The sequence below is a fragment of the Vulpes lagopus genome, chromosome 3, assembly GCF_018345385.1.
Source record: "Vulpes lagopus strain Blue_001 chromosome 3, ASM1834538v1, whole genome shotgun sequence".
In the NCBI taxonomy this organism is placed as follows: Eukaryota; Metazoa; Chordata; class Mammalia; order Carnivora; family Canidae; genus Vulpes; species Vulpes lagopus.
Genome location: NC_054826.1, coordinates 25,878,280 through 25,902,159, shown reverse-complemented (window position 1 = coordinate 25,902,159; position 23,880 = coordinate 25,878,280). Strand labels below are relative to the sequence as shown.

Genomic DNA, 23,880 nt, shown 5'->3' with positions numbered 1-23,880 from the left:
TGTAAGAATATATGACCAGAAGAATGAGTTTTCATTTTCACAGAAGCTATAGAAAGTTGTTGAATTCCTTAGGTGAAAAAGAGTCATAAAGGATGTAAGAATAGAGAGAAGCAGCTTGAGGTGGACAAACTGGACCCAGAGCTACTACAAAGACAAGGATGGAAAGCATTCTGACAAGCCCAATCACTTAGAGCAGTACTTCATTTGCTAGCACCTAGTAGTTGCACAGGAGCCTAGTCGGTGCCTCCCTATGGTTCATCGACCTACAAGTTGTTGTTGAGTAAGCAGAATATATCATCCGTATAAGGATCATTAACCATAGCCAGTTATTGTGTTGGCTTAGGGGTGGTTTGAGTCAACCCACATATGACTACCCATGAGTACAACATACCTGTCAATAGGAAAAACATTTCTGGAATTATGAATTAAGTACTGCACCTCCAAATTTCCATTCCTCCATAAAAGTCATGGCAACATTGGTAAAAACTGTCAAAATGAACTTTTTAAAACTCTGAAATCAAACAAAGAGTTGCAATTTTTTTTTTAAATCAAGAAAGACAGCTGAATTAAAAAAAACACTACCTAATTCTTTGAGAAAAAGAAACAGAAGTTCAGAGACCTGTGGGACACCATCAAGTGCACCAATATGTGCATGATGGAAGTTCCAGAGAAGAGACAACAAAAGGACCAAAAAGCATATTTGCAGAAGTAATGTCTGAAACCTTTCCAAATTTGGTGAAAACTATTAATATTCATATCCAAGAAGCTTAGTAACTCTAAGATAAATCCAAAGAGTTTCACACCTTGACTCATCATAGTAAACTTTCAGAAGCCAAAGAGAAAAAAAGAATAATGAAAGTAAGAGAAAAGGACTCATCATATACAAGGGATTCTCAATATTTACTGATGACTTTTCTTCAGAAATCATGAAGATCAGAATAGAGTAGGAGGATATATTCTAATTGTTGAAAGAAAAGGATATTAACCATATCCAGCAAGACTATCCTTCAAAAAAGAAAGTTAGATATACTCAAATTTAGAAATACTGAGATAAGTCATTGCTAGCAGAGCTACCCTACAAGATACACTAAAGAAGTCCTTCATTCTGAAGTGGAAAGATACTAGACTGTAACTCATATTTACTTGAAAAAACAAAGAACACCAGTAAAGATAATTAAATACGTAACTGTGGAAGAAAATACATATACATTCTGTTTCTTTTCTTTTATCATATTTTAAAGATAACTATGTGAGAGCAATAATTATTATGTTGATGGGCTTATAGTTAGTAAGGTGGAATTTGTATAACAAAAGAAGGGGAGGAGGACTATACTGGAGCAAAGTTTTTGTATACTGTTGAAATTAACTTTAACTAGATCGTTAAGATGCTAATTGTAATCACCAGGAAACTATGAAGATATTAACTAAAAAAAAGTAAAAGAAAACACAAGGGAATTATCATGGTATGCTATAAAATATCTTTAACAACAACAAAGGCAGTAATGAAGGAATTAAAGAAGTTTTCTTACACCATACAGAAATTAACTGAAAAGAGATCAGAAACTTAAATGTAAGAGCTAAAAATATAAACCACACAGTAGAAATATAGTAGTAAATTTTTATGACCTTGATTTAGGCAATGGTTTCTTAGAAATAGGTATTTCTTCAAAAAACTTAAACATAAAGTTACTATATATATATATATATATATATTCATGATAGACATAGAGAGAGAGAGGCAGAGACACAGGCAGAGGCAGAAGCAGGCTCCATGCAAGGAGCTGGACGCAGGACTCGATCCGGGACTCCAGGATCGGGCCCTGGGCCAAAGGCAGGCGCCAAACCTCTGAGCCACCCAGGGATCCCCTATATACACATTTATATTAAGAATAGAGAAACATAGCCAATAAACACATGAAAAGATGCTAAACCTCAGTTACTGAAAAATGTAAACCAAACCCATAATTACTTCACTCTCATTAGGATGATTATGACAGTAACAAGTGTTAGCAAGGATGTGGAAAAAGTAACACTCTCATTGGTTGTAAAATGGTGAAGCCAGGTTAGAAAATATGTATTTCTTCAAAAAACATTAAACACAAAGTTACCTTATGACTCAGCAATGCCACTCCTTGGTGTGTGTGTGTGTGTGTGTGTGTGTGTGTGTACACAAGAGATCTGAAAAAATATTTCCACACAAAAACTTGTACACAAATGCTCATAGTAGCACTACTAAGAATAATCAAACAATGGAAACAACTCAAATGTCCACTGATTGCTAAATGGATAAATAAAATGTGCTATATCCATATGTGGGAATATTATTCAGCCATAAAAAGGAATAAACTACTAACACATGATTCAGCCTAAATGAATTTCAAGAACACTCAAATTAAGAGAATATAGACACAAAAGGCTGCATACTGCACATATTGTGTGATTTCATTTATATTGAGATGTCTCGAAGAGGCAAACATGTAAAGAAAGAAAAGTAGATTAGTAGTTTCCAGGGCCTGGAGGAACAGGAGAACCAAAAATGACTGCTAATGAGATTTGATTGAAATGAAAGAGATTTTTTTTAGGATGATGAATATAATGAAAGAAATTTTTTTTAGGATGATGAATATGTTCTAAAATTAGATAGTAGTGGTAGTTGCTCAACTCTGTGAATTTATTAGAAACCAGTGGAACTGTATACTTTAAAAGAGTGAATTTTATGTAATAATGAAAATAATATTAAAAAATAATACTGTGCTAATAAGCAACAGATCAACTAGACTAGAACTAGACTAGAACAACTAGACTAGAAGTCTAGTCTACATGCACAGTAGTAGAATTAATGAAGAGTAGTTTCTTTTTTTTTTTGAGTTTCACTAAAATTAAAAACTTTTATTACATGAAAGATATTGTTTTATTTTATAATAAATTTATTTTTTATTGGTGTTCAATTTGACAACATACAGAATAACACCCAGTGCTCATCCCGTCAAGTGCCCCCCTCAGTGCCCGTCACCCATTCACCCCCACCCCCCGCCCTCCTCCCCTTCCACCACCTCTAGTTCATTTTCCAGAGTTAGGAGTCTTTATGTTCTGTCTCCCTTTCTGATATTTCCCACACACTTCTTCTCCCTTCCCTTATATTCCCTTTCACTATTATTTACATTCCCCCAAATGAATGAGAACATATAATGTTTGTCCTTCTCCGATGGACTTACTTCACTCAGCGTAATACCCTCCAGTTCCATCCACATTGAAGCAAATGGTGGGTATTTGTCTGAAGAGTAGTTTCTTCTTTAACTTTTGGTAAAACCATTTAGGCTACGTATCTACATTGGAGTATGAGGAATAATCAGTGATTCACAATCACTGCTTGTTATACTTTCTGGTAATGTGTAGAGATTTGAGAGCAAAATATCTTGATTACAAATTGTAGTCTAAAATATTTTGCAGAAAAAAATAAAATATTTTTCAGTAATTTGGCTGCAATGCATAGAGATGCAAGACAAATGAAAAATAATACATTCTTTCTTCTCAATTTGTTGCATGTAAAAGTTCTAGAGAGCAACATGGAGTATTATGTTGACAGTGATAACAAACAGAAAAACTACCAGCCTTCTTCAAAATAGTTTGTTTAAATGTTAGTAATTGGTTTATTATTTGTTGAAGTGCTGATTCAATAATATCTATTAATTAGGACTATGTATTAAACAATATAAAATTGACCCAGATTATCTCTGTTGATCACAAAATTTTAAGGCACTTGTATAAAGTAGATGAGAAAAACAAATAGCACAGAGTATATTCAGTAGGATAGATCTCTAGATATCAACATATGACCATGGGCAAGATGAGCATTACAGAGAAATGTTCTTCCATTTGCTCCCACTCCTGTCATTGAATCTGTGCTTTTAACTATTTTAATAAGGTTTGATGTCCTAAAATTGAAAATAGGAAGAAATACTGGCAGTAAAATCTCAACGAAGAAGCAACTTCTAGTGATCTCTCATTAATCCCTGTTGCATATTTTAAGAATTATTCCGACTCTTATTTAAAAAACATTAGAAAGAATTCAAAGTTGACAGAATGAAATAGACTTGAACTAACTCTGTATTCTATAGGAGTTTTTTTTTTTTAATTTTTTTTTCAATTTTTTATTTACTTTATGATAGTCACAGAGAGAGAGAGAGAGGCAGAGACACAGGCGGAGGGAGAAGCAGGCTCCATGCACCGGGAGCCCGACGTGGGACTCGATCCCGGGTCTCCAGGATCGCGGCCCGGGCCAAAGGCAGGCGCCAAACCGCTGCGCCACCCAGGGATCCCTTCTATAGGAGTTTTAAGGGATTTTCTTACAATGGTTAAAAAAAAGGGAAGTCTTGATTGTTCTTCACTCAAAGACTAATCAAGTCAGTAAATTAAGCAAGTCTAGTGGTATCCTAATGTTTAAAACACATGTACAACTGTGAATGCACAAGTAAGCAGACACACATAAATCAAACATACATACACGCATGCAAATCATTCACAATATGACACAGGTCTATGCAGAAGCACACATTGAGGTTAAGAATGCTCATCTATCTAGTTATATGTGGCTCTTTGCAATATTTTAACCTTTTGCTTTTTAAATTGACTTTACATTATATAGATTCATAGGCATCTAAGCAATATTATCTTCTATCTTTGTTTGCAAAGCTTTAGTCTCAGGTCATGATCACAGGACGCATGCCCAACAGGAAGTCTGCTTGAGATTTTCTCTCTCTCTCCCTCTGCTACCCCCCAAATAAATAAATCTTTAAAAAAACAAAAATAAAAAATGAGTCTAAGGAGTTATTACCTATTATAAATATTCATTAAAAAAGATCTTAAGTGTCATTTATATGACATTTTATAATTACTGAGAATTATTTCATTTATTTATTGTATTTGGTTTTCATAATTTCCCAATTAGGAATGTCGGGTAGGTATCTGTAATTTACTTTAGTTTTCAGGAGTCCAGAGCCATACAATAGATGGAATTGCCAAAACTGATACCTAACTCTGGAGGTGTTTTTTTTGTGTTTTTGTTTTTTTAATTCTGTGTACCCACAATCTGGGAACTTTTTTAAAAGAATTTTTAGAGAATTTACTTTATGTTAAGCTGGTATTTTAATTCTTGTCTGTTTGTAGTAAATACACAAAAATATTCAAATAAATCTCTGGGACACATCTGTTTCCTGTTCATTGTGCACATCATGTTATAAGTTTTTGGAATGAAAAGTGGCATTTAAAAACCTCAAGAAATGACAATAGTAGCAGTGATGATGTTTTTCGGCTCTTACTGATAATGTGGGAACTGATTATCTCAAAAGCTTTTTATAAAATAAAGCAAACTTTGGAACATATTCAGCTATAAAATAAAACTTGAAATGATAAACCTTGTAACCAAGAGCGATAAAGAAGAGTTTCAACAAAGAACTCAGTGATTTATAAACATGCCAACATTTCTTTCTTTTTTTTTTTTAAGATTTTTATTTATTTATTTTTCATGAGAGACACACAGAGAGGCAGGGATATAGGCAGAGGGAGAAGCATGCTCCACGAAGGGAGCCTGATGTGGGACTCGATTCTGAAACTCCAGGATCATGCCCTGAACCAAATGCAGACACTCAACTGATTAGTTATTAAGTTTCTCTCAGTAATTTTCTGATTTTCCAATTTCAAGGTCTTTCTTATTTTTATTACATAATTTCCAGATATTTGATATTGATATTTTTGTATATGAGTGTAATTGATATTTTCATTTCAGTTTTTCTTCTTATGTAGGTGTGTGTGAATATATGTGTCTTTTTATATATATGTATGTATGTTTATCTTAGGATTTTTCACATGTTGACCTTATGCTAGGGAACCTTCCTAAATCAGTAAAACTAAATTAGTTTCTTTTTTCCAACCATTATTATTGTTTTGTTTTTTTCCTCTCTGATTGTAAAAGCTAAAACTTTCTGTAAAATTTCAATAGTAGTGTTGCAGTGTTTCTAATTTTTATCTAATTAGGTTCTAAATTTTAAAAGTATATATAATTAGTGAGAAAGCAGGCAACATTTTATCTTTCAGTGTAATATTTGCAATAATATTTTTTGTAGATTCTCTTAAGTTGTAGTTTTAAAAAGTTATTTACTATGTCTAATTTAATGAGAATATAATTTTAATAATGAAATGGCACTGAATTTTAGAAAATAATTCTTCTAGCTCACTTGGTTTTGTCCTTTATTTGATTAATATGATAAATCATAAAGAATGGTTTTCCATAAATAAATCCCACTTTATTATCAAATATTAACCATTTGCACATCAACTAGATTAAATTTGCTAACCATGTTTAAAAAAAAAAAAGGTGTCCCAACATGCCAACGTTTCTTAAATACTTGCTCAGGTTGTTTTGTTAATTCTGTGATGCTGCCCCACGTTGATGCCTGAGTGCAAAGCACATTATTCGATCTTTAAGGTAACACAGGTGGTTGAAGCACCAGAACATATTTTTACCTAAATAGTTACACAGCTTTTAAATACTCATATTTTGGGTAGGTTACTAACTTTTGATTTGGAACATAGTTTATTATAGTTTGCCTTTGTTCTTAATTTGCTAAATTAATAAATCCTAGTTTAGCCTTTAAAAATGTAAGTGATTTAAGAATTAGAATTTCTTCGATGAGAAAACATATCTAACTTTACCTTATTTGAAATAGAATCTATTATTTAAACACACATCAGACATCAAGAACTAAAAAAAAAAAAAAAAATTGTACTAAGGCAAAGAAGAGATTGCCTCTCTCCTTTCCTTTCCCTTACTTCCATTTCTTACCTCCTTCAAGGGAAGGTTTCTGTAGTCTGGTTATTTTCTGTAGAAATCAAGCGTTCCTCACTAGGAATAAGGCCTTTCTGTCGCATATGTAAGTATATGTATGTATATATATGTATATACATATGTGTATGTATGCATGTATTTATCTCCCACTCTGTCAGTCATGACCCAGCAGATAATAGAATTTACAGCCAGCAGGGAGTTCAAATACAGATAACTGTTTACAGAGATGTAGTTAGGGCTGGGGGAACCAACAAGGCATGTGGGGTTGTGAACTATTTCCACTTTTAGGCCTCTAGGTCCAAAGGAAGGAGATGACATTACCAAAAGTCTTAGAAGGGAGAGAGTGTCCAACAGAAGTTGCCCTTATAGAAGGAGGCAGCCAGTGGTGTGGAGTAGGGGTGAAGACAGAGCCTAGGTGAGAGGTAGCTAGAAAGGACACCAGGAAACACCTACTTTCTCCCTTCTCATGCTCTCTCTTGCCAGAGGCTCCTTTAAGCCTAACCCTCTAAAGGGCAAGGGGACACGGATAGTGCCATCCATAGGGGTCAGTCTCCCCTGGGATACATAGAAGAGTGGAAAAGCACAAAGAGTAGAACTGGGGTGGGTAGCAAATCGAGAATAACCAACCACCATCTCCAATGTTTCATTTTCTTAGTCTGGCTGCCTAGCTTTCTAGGTGAATTGACCTCTTACAGCGTTGTGCTCTTACTTAAGTGAACACTTCTTCCTCAAAGGCTGGGACAATGGATTATCTGTAGGGCCACCTGACTAGAGCATGCAAAGCCTCCTTCTGCCCCTGCTCTCAAGCCCTAGGATCCAAATTATTGGTGGTGGGGTTTTGGGGTGATGAATTTTCTAATAGGTCCCTCTATTTTTAGGCTTTCCATGTCTCAGAGTTAATTCATGAGGCATAATTGAAGTCAGGGCCATAATCTTGAAGCAGAGATCCTGGGGGTCCTTATACAGAGTTGATTTGCTCTGATGGGCTACAGCTCTCTCAGCTAACTTTAATCAGATTAGGACATTGATTGTCATATTGTCCCATATCTTGAGACTGATAGCATTCCTCAGAGGCTCCCAGGGATTCTGGTTGTGCTCAAAGCACCAGCAGGCATATTCCAGTTAGATGAAACTACATAGACTAGAAGGGCCCTTGTCCAAAAACTCTGAAATATTGTTTCTATAAAATAAAAATGTTTTAAAACCAAATTCAATATTCAGTCTTGTTTAACACTGGAGGTTCAGACCATATACACTCCTCAATGTGGTAAAAAATATATTTGAAATAAACTTTACTGTGTTACATTTGTGTGCAGCTCTGATTCTCATTTTAGGAAAGAAAACTTCTTGCCAAAAGACACTGGAATCACCCTTAAAAATGCATCTGTTAGGTATCATGTAAACATGAACTAATATGAAAATAATTAAATATTATTAAAGAATCTTTTTTTCCCATGTTTTAAAGGTTGTTTAAATTCACTTTTCTAGGAAGTCAGGGAGAAAATTGTAACCAACACATGGAATTAACTGATACATTCTACTGAATGACACTTTTTTTTAAATTTTTATTTATTTATGATAGTCACAGAGAGAGAGAGGAGAGAGAGGGAGAGGCAGAGACACAGGCAGAGGGAGAAGCAGGCTCCATGCACCGGAAGCCCGACGTGGGATTCGATCCCGGGTCTCCAGGATCGCGCCCTGGGCCAAAGGCAGGCGCCAAACCCCTACGCCACCCAGGGATCCCCTGAATGACACTATTAATCCAATGAGACTCTTGAAGAATTAGATATTTTCAAAATATGAAGACAATTCACTGGGTGTTATTCTATATGTTGGCAAATTGAACACCAATAAAAAATAAATTTATAAAAAAACACACACAAATATGAAGACAATTATAACCAATTGTTATTACTGAAAAAATGTCCTTCTGTAGTCTTTCCCTTATGTCAGAAATATAGTGATGAAATTGAAGAGGGAACTACAAGAAGAAAATGCTTTAAAAGAAAATTTGAAACATACAAATTAGGAAATAAGGATACTAGATTGTACTGCTATTGAATTAGCCACCCTTGAGATTCTGCTGCTTGATGGCTTGATGTATCAAAAATCATCTTGTCTATCAAGATTTACATAGGGAAGGATCACAAAATCTCAGCTGAAACCCTCTTGTCTTTATTTTATTTATTTTTAAAAAGATTTTATTTATTTATTCATGTGAGACACACAGAGAGAGGCAGAGACACAAACAGAGGGAAAAGCAGGTTCCTGGAAGGGAGTGTAAAACAGGACTCGATCCCAGGACCCCAGGATCACGACCTGAGGCAAAGGCAGAGGCTCAACTACTGAGCCACCCAGATGCCCCAACTCTCTTGTCTTTAAATTCAGATTTTTTATTAGCTCATGTATCAACACAAACTGTGAGGTCTTCTTTTAAGTGCTGGAGTAGGAAAAAGGTTAGGGACATAGAGAGTAAGGGTGGGGACATGTTGGAGGGAGGTCTGGTTGGTTAGCTGACAAATCAAGGGAAGTGAGAAAGAACACATGCTACCTAATGGCCCCACTACCTACTATCTCATAGCACAAAATACTGGAGAAAACAATGAGTGTGTTTTCTAAGTAGCTGAACAAGTGGGGTCATGAAATGTTCACATGCAGGAATAGGAATCTGGAGCTACTGTTTCAATTGTGAAAAATCTGGGGATGGGCAAGGAGAATAAAAATCTATGCTTTTGTTTTATCTTGAAAAGGCTGATAAGAAGCTAAATTACATAGAAGAACACAGAGCAAGTCAGTGGATCAGGGCAGAAATCTGCTGGTGACAGAGAGAGGATGGTGGTAGAATGGTTTCCTTACTTAAATTTAGTTTGCAAATTTAAAACTGATTATGTATCTCAATAAAGCCTTTAAATCTGTTTATCAGTAGGACCTACCACATATGTTTAAAAAGATATTTATTATTCAGGAGCTTATGAGAGGTCTTCAGAATTTAGCAGAGAATATATGAGAAGCCTGTGCTTTAATTTATTGATTCAGTGGCTTAATAAATACTTATAAAGCACCTACTATATGCCAAGCATTATAAAACATTATAAAAATATTTGTCACTTACTATAAGTTTTTTCTCTATTCCAGAACCTGTAAGAGTGCTACGTGTGTGTGTATGTTTCAGATGTTTTGTTATATAAAAATGGAAAGACTTATCAACGTGTTTTGTAAAGATAATTTTTCTAGAAAAAAGCCATGACCTGCTGAAAAACTTTTGGACAGCCACACAGTAACACAAAAAAGTCAGCCTTGTAAACAAGGATTTCTGGAAGTTTGATTTATCAGGTCCTCCGCCCATTTTCCTGTCACACAGGATATAATAGCTTTTGTTAAAATGCAGTGTGACACTAAATAACTGGCAGTTACTGAATGTGTTGCTTATTATTTGGATCATTCTATAGAGCTAGATTTATACGAAATCAAATATCTTTTAATATATATGCTATATTGATATCAAATAAATAAATTAAGAGTTTTTAATTAACTATTCAGGCACAGAGACTAGTATTTCATACATGCCAAGAATGGCTTTATTTTTTAAAAGTTCTGTATTCATAGTCTAGATGCAGAGTTAATCACTTTCTATGAATCAGAATTAAGACCCATCATCCTATTTCATTTAATCATTGCCTTCTAACATAAGTTCTACTAGAATGAGCTGTCATTTTAACAGTGGACCTTCTTAGTGAGAGAACAACAACACATTTTAACCTAACAGCTTACTCAAGTCACATTTTGTTGTTATTTTATTGAATTTTATATTTGGAACCAAGACTTTACATGCTGTTGGTGAATATATCTACTGTCTTCTATAGATGTAATATCTACTGTAACATATTAATGTTATGATGTAGTTTTGGTTTTTGGACCAGAAGTTACTAAAAATTATTAATCATATATATTCTCCTCTTGTTTTTGACTGAGTCCACAATTGTAGGACAAGTTTGGGTACAGATTTAAGATTATTTAATTTTATGTGCTATATTCGCTGAAAACTATTCTATTAGCTAAGTGACTGCTGCTATCCGGTAGGAAGGTTTGTATACAAATCCATCCATCCATCCATCTATTCATTCATTTAATCTTCAGAATTTATTGAGCACCTACTACATCCCAAGTCATTTTTAGATAGTAAATAAGATAGACACAGTCTCTGCCATCATGAAGCATAGCATTTGTTAGAAGGAGATAAACAATAAACAATACATTAATAAACAAGAAAACATCACATAGTAATAAATATTACACAGATAATTATAATGGAGTGGCTACTTTCATTTGGATAGTCAGAAAAGATCTGTCTGAGAAAATGAGATTTAGTATGGCTTTTGAATAAAGACAGCCTTGCAAAGTTCACATAGGTAATTACCTAAGTTTATACGAAAAGCAAAGTTAAAAGCAAACTTAAATCAAATAAAATCTTTTTGTGCCACAAATTTTTCCTTACCCACTCCTGCACAAATATACACACTTTTGGTCAAGAAGACTGCTGAACGTGTGTAGATATGGAACAAAAGTGGTATCGGAAAAAATATATTCAGGAGTAAGTTGCATTAAAGGTAAGTTATTTGCAGAGGTGGATATAAAGTAAGAATGAACCATGGCATGAATACATGGAGGGTGTATAAAGGAGAATGTTGGGATAAGAAAATTAAAGGGCAATTTCCTTTTATTTCCTTCCTTTCTACCAAATGGGTGTAGAGATGCCAAGGATTAGCAAAAGGATGCCCTGAGTACCATGAGCTATTTGTGTAGGGAGAGGAGGGGACTGCTAAGAGATTCAAGTCATTTACATCCATGATTAGTAGCATCATTTTATTCAGAATCTGACACTATATTTTACATTATAAAAAAGTAACTTTAAAGTCATAATTACATGTATCTAAGATTTAAATGATCTTTAAACCACAAGAATAGCAAGAATATAGTTATATAATCTCTCTCCCTTCATAATAGATTTTTTTTGGGGGGGCAGTATTAGTACTCATATGAAAATACTAGTTTCTCTTTCAAACTGTGGCTTCTCTATCTTTTGTATTTATCTAAATGTGGAGCCCCAAGCTTCGTTAGGATACATTTTTTAAAAAAATCTCAGATTTATATCTATTTTTTTGTTTATTTTTTTATTGGAGTTCGATTTGCCAACATATAGCATAACACCCAGTGCTCATTTCCTCAAGTGCCCCCATCAGTGCTCAGATTGTATCTAAATGGCTTTTTATAACTTGACAAAATAAAATTGTATAAATGAATTTGATTGTTACATGGAATGCCTAAGATTTAATTAAGAAAATCCATGAACCAATTTGTTTCCAATTTCTTGTTTGTGATACATAAACTGAAGCTGTGGAACAATTAGCCAGGTAAAACTGAGTGGTGCTCAGAGTTCAGCATCATGCCAGACAGAATTCAAAACACTAATGTGAAGTGTTCACACGATAAAAACCATGTCTGATCTTTAGAAATGGAGGATGAAATTCATATTTTGAGAATGTGTGTTTATGAGGATTACCTTTAATCTAGCTTTCTCAAGAAGTAAGGGGGAAGGGAAAGACATTGCATTATTATGAGCAGAAGAAACAAATCTTGTGGTATTCCATTTTAAAGCTATGCTACACCTAGAGTGATAGGTAGTAAAGCATCTTTATGTGCTTTTATTGAATGTCATCATGTTTTGTTGTTTAAATTACCAATCTTTTTTCAGGAAATGTTTAATCACATTTATTGTGCTCCTTATGAAAAGAGAAATCTGTGTAAATTAGACAATAAATAAATACTAAAAAATTAGACAATAAGTAAAGTATATAAATTAGACAGTAAATAAAAATAAAATAGTACATAGTCTTGCCACTAAGCGATAACTGGTTAGCAATGTTTAGACCTTTAAGACTGATTTTGATGCCTATGTGTGTACATGGATATTTATAAAACTGGGATCATGCTATGCATACCATGTTCATATAATCTATTTTTCCTTATGTAATTTCATTATGTGATTTATTTTTTATGAACATATTTTCATGCCATTGAATAAATACTGACATCATCATTTTTAATTACTACATTTTAGGGGCACTTGGGTGATTCAGTGTAATAAGTATGCAATTCGGTTTCTGCTCAGGTAATGATCTCAAGGTCCTGAGATTGAATCTAACATCAGGCTCTGCGCTCAGCGTGGAATCTGCTTGATATTCTCTCTCTCCCTCTCTGCCCCTCCCTCTACTTTCTCTCTTTAAATAAGTAAATAAATAAATAAATAAATAAATAAAATCTTTTAAGAATTACTACATTTTATTGCACGAAATCAAGTACACATCCTCTTCAATTAGTCCATTAGTCATTAAAAATGACTTAAGACATTTTCAACTTTTGTTTTTAAAAATAATGTTTTAATGGACATAATCAGGAGAAAACAGTGCAATAAAAGCACACATGATGGACACTTAACCCAGTCCAGAAGGTCAGTGAAAACTTCTTAGAAGCTTAAACCTCTAGGCTGATGCATATAAGCTGAGACCTGAGAAACCCATCTGTATATGATGAAGAAGGACATAACCTAGGTTGAACGTCCTTTCTCTTTATTCTTAATACTTTTTAACCATTAATTTAGTAGAACATTCTTCAAATGGTTTTTTCCTCTCCCTGACCTTCAGAATTCAGAAATAAGTTTTTTTTTTACATTTTTTCTCTCTTTCTCCCTCTCTCTACCATATTAATAATAATGCAGTATTTGTATAAGTACAATAAAATTTGTCTTTCTTTTCTTAGGATATATTTGAACAAACTGATTATACAACCAAATTGCTTGCATTTTCTGGAGTACCATATTTGAAAATAATTTTGTTTACTAAGGCATAGCAAGTTCATCATTAATGAATAAGGATTATATTTCATTTGTGGAATCAATGCCTATAAAGCCATACCAGGAAATTGGTCAGATCTCTTTTCTTTGGCTGACAAAGTAAGCCTTAAAGGTGATAAATGAGATCATTTCCTGTTAATCCAGAAACACTGCTGATTTGGGGTATCTTGGAAACAGAAAAGTCAATTGACATTTGCTTTATCTTTACTCTTTAGAATCTTAAAGTCCATTCCAAGTCTTCTCCATAGAGCCTCAAAAAGTGGATTATAGGAATTACAAACTATGCCTCTTGAGCTGGGGCCAGTAGTTAGGGGAACTCAAGGAATAGTAAAGAACAAAAGATAAAATAGTAAAGAAATTCACAAGATGAAAATTAAACATGATTTAAGCTAGAGACAGGAAAAATAGTAAAAATTAAGTAAGGATCCAACATAGAAGATAAATTTCTACATTATAACATAGTTTTGGTGAGGGCCATGTCATGAGCCAGAAAAATATAGAGAAATCAGAATTCCTAGATCACACATAGCAACATACCAGGCGAGCTGGTTTTAAAATAGTGTTTCTGCTGTTACTTTATTTATGAAATAAATTGGGACTGTGCGCAAAGTTGTACTAATATTTGTTTATTTTAGGTTGCTTAGGATTTTATCAACTGGTTTTATGTAGATTGTAGGAAATTTCTGGCATATGAGGTATCACTTTTGTCTGTCACTTCTATTTTGGGTGAGGTGAGGTTGGTGACATTATACTGTGGTGAATAAGAATTTCAGCATGCAAGAAACTGGCCCACAAAAGCTTGTGGGAAATAAGAGGAGCTAGAGGTTGGAAGGGAATATTCTAAAGCAGATCAACTGTGGCCACCTGACTCCCTGTGCAGACTGTCTGAAATTTTTAGCAATAATTTAAGAATAGGATAATGAAATAAATATTTGCCAGCAAAAAAGCTGACAGGTTTGAACAAAAAGATGATTAAAAGAGGTGATAAAGAGATGTGGTGAAACAGATCAAAGAAGCTTTCATAGGTTTATTCATGTTCCAAAAGGATATTAGTATGCCTAATGTCCACATTCATTAGGCGAGTATTGCTGTGAGTTTTCTGAGTTAGGTTTATTTCATACAATTACAAAGGAAATGACCCATGTTATAGTTTTTATACTCATGACAATACCTTTCCAGTGTTTGCAGGAATTACAAGCAAAATATGCACAATTTGTTTATTTTTTCAATGTGTTTATTTTTTGTGCAGTCAGCTGGATAAGAGGTGAAAACATGTTGAAGAGAATTTAAACTATATGTCGATATCACGGAATTTTTGCAGTTAAGGAGATTTATGAGAACCAACTTGTCAGACTCTCAGCAATCATGGTACAGTGGTTTCTTAAGTGATAGTAGAAGATAACAAGACAAATTGAACTTAATTTGTAAGGAAATTCCAAATGAGATAAAGACAAATCTACTTTCTCTAAGGAAGTAAAGTATTCAGATTCAAAGCAGGGTTTTGAGTTGAGTAAATGGAAATCAATGTCTTTTTTTTTTTTAATATGCTCTAAATTTTCTAGAGTCATTTATTGCCCAGATTTGCAGATATGTTAGTGTAAATGAAGGTTCAATTCCAGAGGAAGTTCTTAATTTACAAAAATATTAAACACACTTTAAGTTATGGCAGAAATCCTTGGAAGATAAACCTCAGGATCTTTCTAGATAATCACAAATCTGGTGTACCTACATGCCTCAATATCCACAGTAACTAAAGACACTGTAGTGACCTTCTCTCAACAAGGTGACACACAAACCCTAGATTTTTGAGATGTGTATATAAATCTTAAAATGAATAAAATATTTAACTCTGTGACCCAACTGGGCAAACACAGCATAAACTACAAAAATGTATCTGAAAAATCACCATGGATGATGTTAACCTAAAAATTCAGAATTTGATATGAGCCCTGAAAAAAAATGTTCATTAACCATTCTTTAAATGCCAACACTGAGTCCTCACTACTTGGTCAAAATTGATCAGTTAGTAGCACTAGGTCAATTAAGAAAAAACCTTTTGTATTTGAGAAACTAATTAAACCATTTTTTTATTACTTTGGCTTCTTTTGCTCGTTTATTGGGTTATATTCTAACATTTATCATTCAAGGACTCACGAAGCCTACCGTTGTGGATTTCTGGTCGTAAGACCTGCTATAGAACACTATGTGGAACAAGAGGCCATTAAGTCAGGAGTAGTTGCTTGCATAAGACAGTTCCCTAAGATGTAGAACAAGTAAATGAGGCTCTTTTGATTACAAAAACATAATCTAATTTGGGCTAATATATATACTCAGAAAGAAAACAATCACTTGGCCAGAGAAAAATTTTTAGGGAATACTAATACCTTTTCTTAAAGGCCTACATGGTCTCATCTTACCTCTCTGTTTCTCTCTGGCTGTTTCTTCTATTTTATTATTATCCAGCCAATCTCATAAAACTAAAATATTGAGATTTTACAAATATAAAAATAAAAATCTTTTAAAAAACAAACATTTGGGGATCCCTGGGTGGCGCAGCAGTTTGGCGCCTGCCTTTGGCCCAGGGCGCGATCCTGGAGACCCAGGATCGAATCCCATGTCGGGCTCCCAGTGCATGGAGCCTGCTTCTCCCTCTGCCTATGTCTCTGCCTCTCTCTCTCTCTCTCTCTCTCTCTCTCTGTGGGACTATTATAAAAAAAAAAAAACCCAAACATTTGAAAGAGAGTATGTCTGGTTGTCTTATTGAAAACTAAGACTAATTCATGGCTCGAAGGCTAATCCAAGTTCTAGTACCCTCGGGTTAAGTGCCCAGGAATGTCCCCAAGAATGACTAGTTCTCTGCAAAGGACAGCTTAGAGCTTTTTATTGAACATGTAGTTTATGGATGTTTGTGTGTGTTTACAAGGTGGGTAGTGGTGACCAAGGAAGTTTCTGAGACATTAGGTATGACACATATGTCTACTATGGGTTAGAAGTCTTAGTAATAAATACTCTTCAGAAGAAAAAGCAAACAGGAAGCTAGTGGGTTTCAGTTACTATCTATGAAGTGAGTTAGTAATCATGACTATAAAACAGATATCACAAACTCAAATAAGGCCATGTACTAGAGTACGAAAGAAATTTATCAAGTTGTTTTCACACAGATACACATCATGTGCCTATTAAAACATATAGGAATATTCTTCCTCAAAATAAATGTGATTCTTCTTATTTCTTTCCTTGAATTCATTATGTCTCAGTTTTTTCCTAATTTTTGGTGGTGACATGGAGATAGAAATATTTTGCTGTAATAAATGAAAAACTCAGATTGAATTAGATGATAAATGAAAGCTGACCTGTGTTGGTGAGAGGGTGGAGAGAACTGGGGTGAACAGGAAACTCCAGTTTGTATAAAGGGACTAGTGCTATGTAGATTTCATAATTGTTATTCAAGAATATGGGCTTAGTGTAGCAATATTCTCCAGTATTTTAAAAGAAGTCAGGAATTCAGCATATTTAAAGATTAAAAATCATCTCATTTTTGTATGTTGGCTGCCCCCCCTTCCAATTCTTCAGTGGAAATTATTCAAGGAAATACCTATTTGGGGGCTGTCTATTGGTCTCTAGCTTGTTACCATGTCTGGAAGAAGATGAGGTAAAAATTTCCTTTTCTTTTTATATTTTCAAGTAGTTTAATAACTTTCTTTCTTTTTCTTTTTTCTTTTTTTTAAATAGTGATGAGAAAAATGGGCTTCTTTGGGGATAGAAAGGGAGTTGCGTGCCAGGGAACTTCTGCCCTACTCAACAGACAGATTTTTGAGTAGATATTCCCCACATAATAAAGTATATTTTGAAAACTTAAAAAAAAAGTAGCTTGAATCCTTGACAGTTGGAATAAAGAAGAAAGAGGCAATCAGAAAAGGTTTATCAAGTACCTATTTTTGTCACTGTGTGACTTCAGGCAAGTCATTTCTCTTGTGTGTAAATCGCTGAATCTGTGGATCTGCTAGACTAGATCACAAGTTCTCAAATTTGTTTGATATTAGAGAAACTGCAATTAAAATTCTAGTTGATTTTTAATTTATCAAAAGAGGAGAAATTGTACTAGTAGAAATTATGACAGGAGAAAAATATAATCACAACCATTTGCACATAGCCATGATAAATCAAGCTTTTGCAATGACTGTTTCTGGGTTTTTATACTTTTATCTGTTTGCTTCTTACTTATTGACTTTTAACATCTGTTGGTACTTGTTAGTTAAGTGACTGTGGCACCAATATCTTAAGAGAAATTGTAAGAAACAAATTTAATTGAGAATATTTTCTCTATTGACTTTGTTTCTACAAATTAGGAAAAAAATTGCATTATTCAATTTTATAGTGGGAAATGTTGATCTAGCCATTGTGGGAACATACTTTAGGACACTAGAGTAAGTTCTCCAGGGCCCCTCTGAGCTGTAACATTCCATGCATCTACATTTTTCAAATGTGGCCAAGTAAGATCTTAGCTGGAGAGAATTTTTTTAAAAATAAAATATAGCTGTGGGCTACTTTCTGCTAATTGAAACTAAGAAAACAGACATTTGAAGACAAGTGATGTTCAGAAATCCAGTCTGTTTGGAGTGGATTGACTGAAGCTGAGTGCAGTAAAAGATGAGATCAAGTAATGTAGGGATTTACAGGCCATTTAGAAAATTTGTCTTTTATTCAGAGATGAAAGCCAGTGGAAGATTTTGATTATTTTTTTTTAAAAAAATCTATGCTTTTCTTAGATGAGAGTAAAATGGGGCAAGTATGGAAGGGAAATGAGTGGTGACAAGGCAACTGCAATAATCTAGGTGTGAAAGGATGGTGGCTCAGACCTATATGGAAGTGATGAAAGGTGGTTAGATTCTTGATATGTTTTAAAGATAGAGATAATAGTATTTGTTGAAGAGATCAGATGTGTGGTGTGAGAGAAAGAGAGGAGTCAAGTATGACTCCAAAGTCACCAAAGACAAACTCTTCTCTAGTTGCAAATATTCCTATCTGAACCCCAACAGCTTATGATTAGAATACAGTGCATTCCTTAAAGTTTATTGTCAATTGCTCATTTTCTTTCCTCCTTTCAGAGGATGCCAAGATCATTAAAGCCAGGACTGGGACCCACATCAACATCATCTATAATCTATTGGATCATGATATTCCACTGAGCTCATCCATCAGTACTTCTACCAAATGGTATGCTTTATTCTCCTGGGTCCAATGCTTGTCATTATATTTATCACAGAGTCATTGCTTTTAGTTATTAGGATAGCATCTTATCAAGAGTAAGTCTATCAACACCCAGGGCATGGGTGATACAGGAGGTGGCTCTGTGAGGAATAAACGTGTAAAGCCCTAAGTGCTTAACAATATTAGGTATTTATTATTATTGTTACTACTTGCTATTATTATTATAGATATTTGTTCAAGGAGTAGTATATTCCTATTATGTAGACCTGCACTGATCATTGTGGTAGCCACTGTTAATTTACATGTAGCTATCTAAATTTAAAGTCAATTAAAAATAAATAAAATTAAAAATTCAGTTCCTCAGTCCCAGCCATATTTAAATTACTCCTTGTGTAGCTGGTGGCTATGGTATTGGACACTGCAGAATGGGGAAATTTACATTATATTTTTTTAAGATTTTTTTATTTATTCATGAGAGACACGGAGAGACAAGAGAGAGAGAGAGAGAGAGAGAGAGAAGGAGAGAGAGAGAAGCAAAGACACAGGCAGAGGGAGAAGTAGGCTCCATGACGGGAGCCTGACGTGGGACTTGATCTCGAGTCTCCAAGATGACACCCTGGGCGGAAGGTGGTGCTAAATCACTAAGCCACCTGGGCTGTCCAGAAATTTACATTATTGTAGACAGCTCTATTGGTGAGTACAGTTCGAGAGAATGGTTCCTGTCTTACTACTATTACAAAGGAGAGGAAGTGAGAGGACATCACTATACATACCATTCAGATGAGTTTCACCATAGGTGAACTGTCTTTCCTAACCTACTTGGAAATATTTGGGGGTTGTTTTTACTAATGACTATGCCCTGGGATTCTAAGGGATTTCAGATTAACTTTGTTGTTTGATACATCTTTTACAGGCAATGAATACCGTTACAATATTGTATGCATAAGCTGGAAATCAAGAACTTCTAATCACAGCCCTTTGAGGTATTTGTACATGAGGCACAAAGCTTTTGACTTGGTCAAATGACCTTTGCTTGAACTTAAAAAGTTAATGTACATTTTAAAGGAAACGATTCTCACATGTTTTCACTTATTTATGCTTTCTTTTTTTCCAGCTTCTGGTTTGAAGAAGATTTGTATCTGAAAAATCTTTGGGGATTTTCAAATGAGGATTAATATTAATTTTTTCTCTCCAAAATAGGAAGTTAGGTTTGGTCATGGGCAAATGACCACAAAACCTCAAATGTTTTAGTTTTCCTCCAGAGCTCAGATTTATCAGTTTAGAGTCAGACTTGGCAAGAGTTGTTCTGTCATTCATGGGATTTAGTCCATCAATGAATTTTTTTTTCAAAAGATAAAGGGCAAGGTTGGATGATTTACATTAAAAACATTTAATTTGAAATATAATGTAAACTGGAAACCATACACTCTGTTGAGACCCTTTACAAAGGAGTAAGTGGAACTTGACAAACCTGCTACCAGTTGTCTTTTGGGAGATGCTGTACTGAACTAGCGAAACTGCAAGCCAGTGCCAACCCATTTTAGGATAACATCTGAAACCCTCCAGAACTCTGTTAAGTAGCCCAGTTAGTCATTGCTAGCACAGTGTATCTTATTACCCTATCACTCTGGCCACAGTTGACAGGCCTACATTGGCCCAAAAGTTGCTAATAATCTGTGAGATATCCAGGCATAAGGCACTCACCTCTTGTATAGATGATATTTAGCCAAGAATACCAGACCCAAAAAATAGTGATAAAAATAAGTGATACTATACACTGATCTTGACTTATGTACTATGAAGTACTATGACAAAAGTTTAACATAGCTATGCCTAAGGTGCACAACAACTCTTCATGATAAAGATTAATATACCCATTTTTAGTTGAGTAAATTGAAGTTCAGTTTACTGGAAATAATGTCTAAAAGCAGGATCATTTAGAATTTTCTTACTCCAATGTCATCTCTTTTTAATAGAGTATACTATTCCCTCCTTCTTTGAGTTTAAATTTAAAAACTATAGAAAGTGTTATTTGGATAATAGCAAAGGAGACATAGAAACAGAAACAAGGTATGTATGAGTCATCATAATTGGAGAGCAAACAGAACCTGCCACATCAAGCTAACAAGGTAGCTGGAAGAGTTTTAGTCGTCTTAATGCCTGGTTGTGAGTGTAGGATGTTAGCTCTCTTCTCTTACCTTGTTTGTATTTATTTGCATTTAAAAATAATTTAGAGTTTTCTGATTTTTATTCTAGTCCAAAACACTGTGTTAGTTTCTTTCCCTAATGATAAATTCCATTTTATAACAATTGAAAATTCCAAGGAGTACATTTCAGGGAAGTTATTATAGTTCATTTGAGGATAAAATCATTGGTATTTGACCTCATGTTGCCATTTGTAGCATGCAACAGCTTCTTAGAAATATATTGCCTTGTCAAGTCTTCTTAATTAAATCTTCCTGTAAATTTCTTAAAGGCAAAGTAAGTAAAAAGTAGCTATTGATGTGGTAATAATTATCTTATATTCAGTAGAATCTTGGACATGAATACTGAAATAATCAACATTCTATGATAATGAAAAATAGGAACAGTGAATTTGATGAAGTATCTTCTTTTTCTTTTTATAGCCAACCTTTGGCCTTGTATGCCATCTCATATCCACTGGGCCTCAAGGAGGAACATACTGACTAGTGTCCTTGTAAACCTGAGACTTGAGCCTTGGGGGCATTCAGCCCAATCAGAATTTGGAACTTGGATTTAATTCATTGCTAAGTATTATTCTTGTAGCACTGTCTCCATTGCACACTACTGTCCTTAGACTTGGGAAAGAAGGAACCCTGGGCCACAGAGAGTCCATGCTTTAGAATGCTTCCTTCAAAATGTTCAAAGTTTCCCTCTTATTGCCTCAGATGAGATGAGGCCAGCAGTGCCATCAGAGAGAGTCTCCCTGAGCCTGGACAGAAACCAGCTTGTGCTTTTCTTCCCTCTATGGCACAGCATAGGCAGGCATAGATGCCACCTGGCACCATTGAGGTTAGGCTTCAATAAGAGAAATATTAGGTCAATTGATATGGGTCAGGGGGTAGGACAGCTCTGATAGACCTATTTTGGGCTGACTTTACTGAGGAAATTTCAGGATAATGGGAAGGACCCTTAGTGCAGTGGCAGATGGTTCACTCCCGATCTACGATTCCAAGGGATGAATTATGCCTTGATAGATGGCTTTGAAAGAGGACCCAAGAGCTGTGAACTTTGGGTCTAGAGGGGAATTCCCATTTCCTGAAGAAATCTCTATGACAGATTCCATACTAGCATCTACAGTGACAGTCCTTGCAAAGAATACAGTGTCAATTACAGCAATCCAGGGCCAACTTCATATTCATTGGTAAAGACAGAAATTCACTCCCTTGAAGCTTCTTATCTTCTGACAAAAAAAAAATTGTCCAGTGTTTCATTAAGGATGATCCAACCACTACTTTGTCCTTGAGAAATTTCACATCTACCTAGAGAAAACTTGCTGTTCTATGATAGTGGTCCATCTTAGCCAAATCTCTTCTGGCTCATGACTGAATTTATATTGAATTACTTTGCACTTCTAATTTGAGGATGCATATTCAATTACAAGACAATCTTTAAAAGTTTGTTACTCTGCAATATTTCTATCCTTTCTATCATAAGGGGTCCTTAATTATTCATTAAATATCCCTCCACCTCCATCACCTCATTATTGTTATTTGGAATTTTAATTTTGTGCTTTTTTTAATAAAAAGTTTTTAATGCTCGTCACCCAGTAGCTAATTAATCTAACATATTTGATCAGTTTTTGCTATTTCTTGCCCTTCTTCTAGATTCACTCATTGCCAGCTAAAACACATCTCAAATAAAAACTGTATATTATATAAGTATGTTTATAAGTGGGTGTAAGGGTATATATGAGTGTAACTGTGTGTGACTGGGTTATGTGAGTTTACCATATATATGTGTGAGTATGTGGGTACACTTTTTTTTTTGCCCTCTCTCACATGTTCCTCCAAATCCCGTCTCAGATTTTACATCTCAGCATCAAGCACACATGCCTTCATCTCTTTGCCCATACTGCTGTACTTTTGCCTCCAATGTCCTCTTTATGCTTGTAAAACTCCTAATCTGTTTCCAATGGCCAAGTCAGGTACCCTAATGTATTTCCTTAGGAATATTTTTCCTGTGTATACTCATCAATATTTAAGAGGTACTAAAAAAGTAGCCTTTTGTACAAAGTATCCTGGATGTTGAGAATTTAATAGTGGACAAGAACAGATATACTCTGCCCAAGTGGAACTTACATATTAATGGAGGAGATAGGCATTAATCAAATGATCACTGAATAAATGGAGAGTTGCATCTGTGCTATAACTGCTATCAAAGGTAGAATCATGGTACTATCTGAGCCTGTCATTAAGAAATCTGACATTGTGGAGATTTCCTTGACATTTCTACAGAATTAAACTCTTCCTTCTCCATACTGTGTGTATGGTTCCATTGTTACAGTGATTAAAAGGAATTTAAATGTATTTATTTATACATCTATTTTCACCACTAAGCTGTGAGATGCTTAGTAATTTCTGAATCTCTATATTAAGCAGATTATCAAGCAAATAGTAGGAATGTATTCAAATTGAAAAATTATGAGCTGTTTTCTGATTCAGTTAAAGTATAACTTTAGTAATGGATTATAGGAAAATTTATAAAGGATCATTTTTTATTCTTATTATTTATTTTCTCTAAAACAAGACATTCAGTGTCTAGTTGCTTTGCAGAAAACAGTACCATCCTCTAATAATTATACGCTTTTTAGCATTCTTTCTTATAGGTCATGGACTATTCTAGCACTTATTTGCTAGCTTTGAGGTTGGAAAATGAGGGAACAGCATTCACT

At 34.5% G+C, this 23,880-nt stretch overlaps 1 long non-coding RNA gene across 1 annotated transcript in view; it reads left to right on the top strand.

The window, feature by feature from the left end:
* The window catches only part of LOC121486734, a 55,480-nt gene that overhangs the window by 7,660 nt on the left and 23,940 nt on the right, over positions 1 to 23,880 (top strand). The window contains exons 2-3 of the long non-coding RNA XR_005986724.1: positions 18,863 to 18,971; positions 19,879 to 19,948. This is a non-coding gene — a long non-coding RNA (uncharacterized LOC121486734). The remainder of the gene's footprint in view (positions 1 to 18,862; positions 18,972 to 19,878; positions 19,949 to 23,880) is intronic.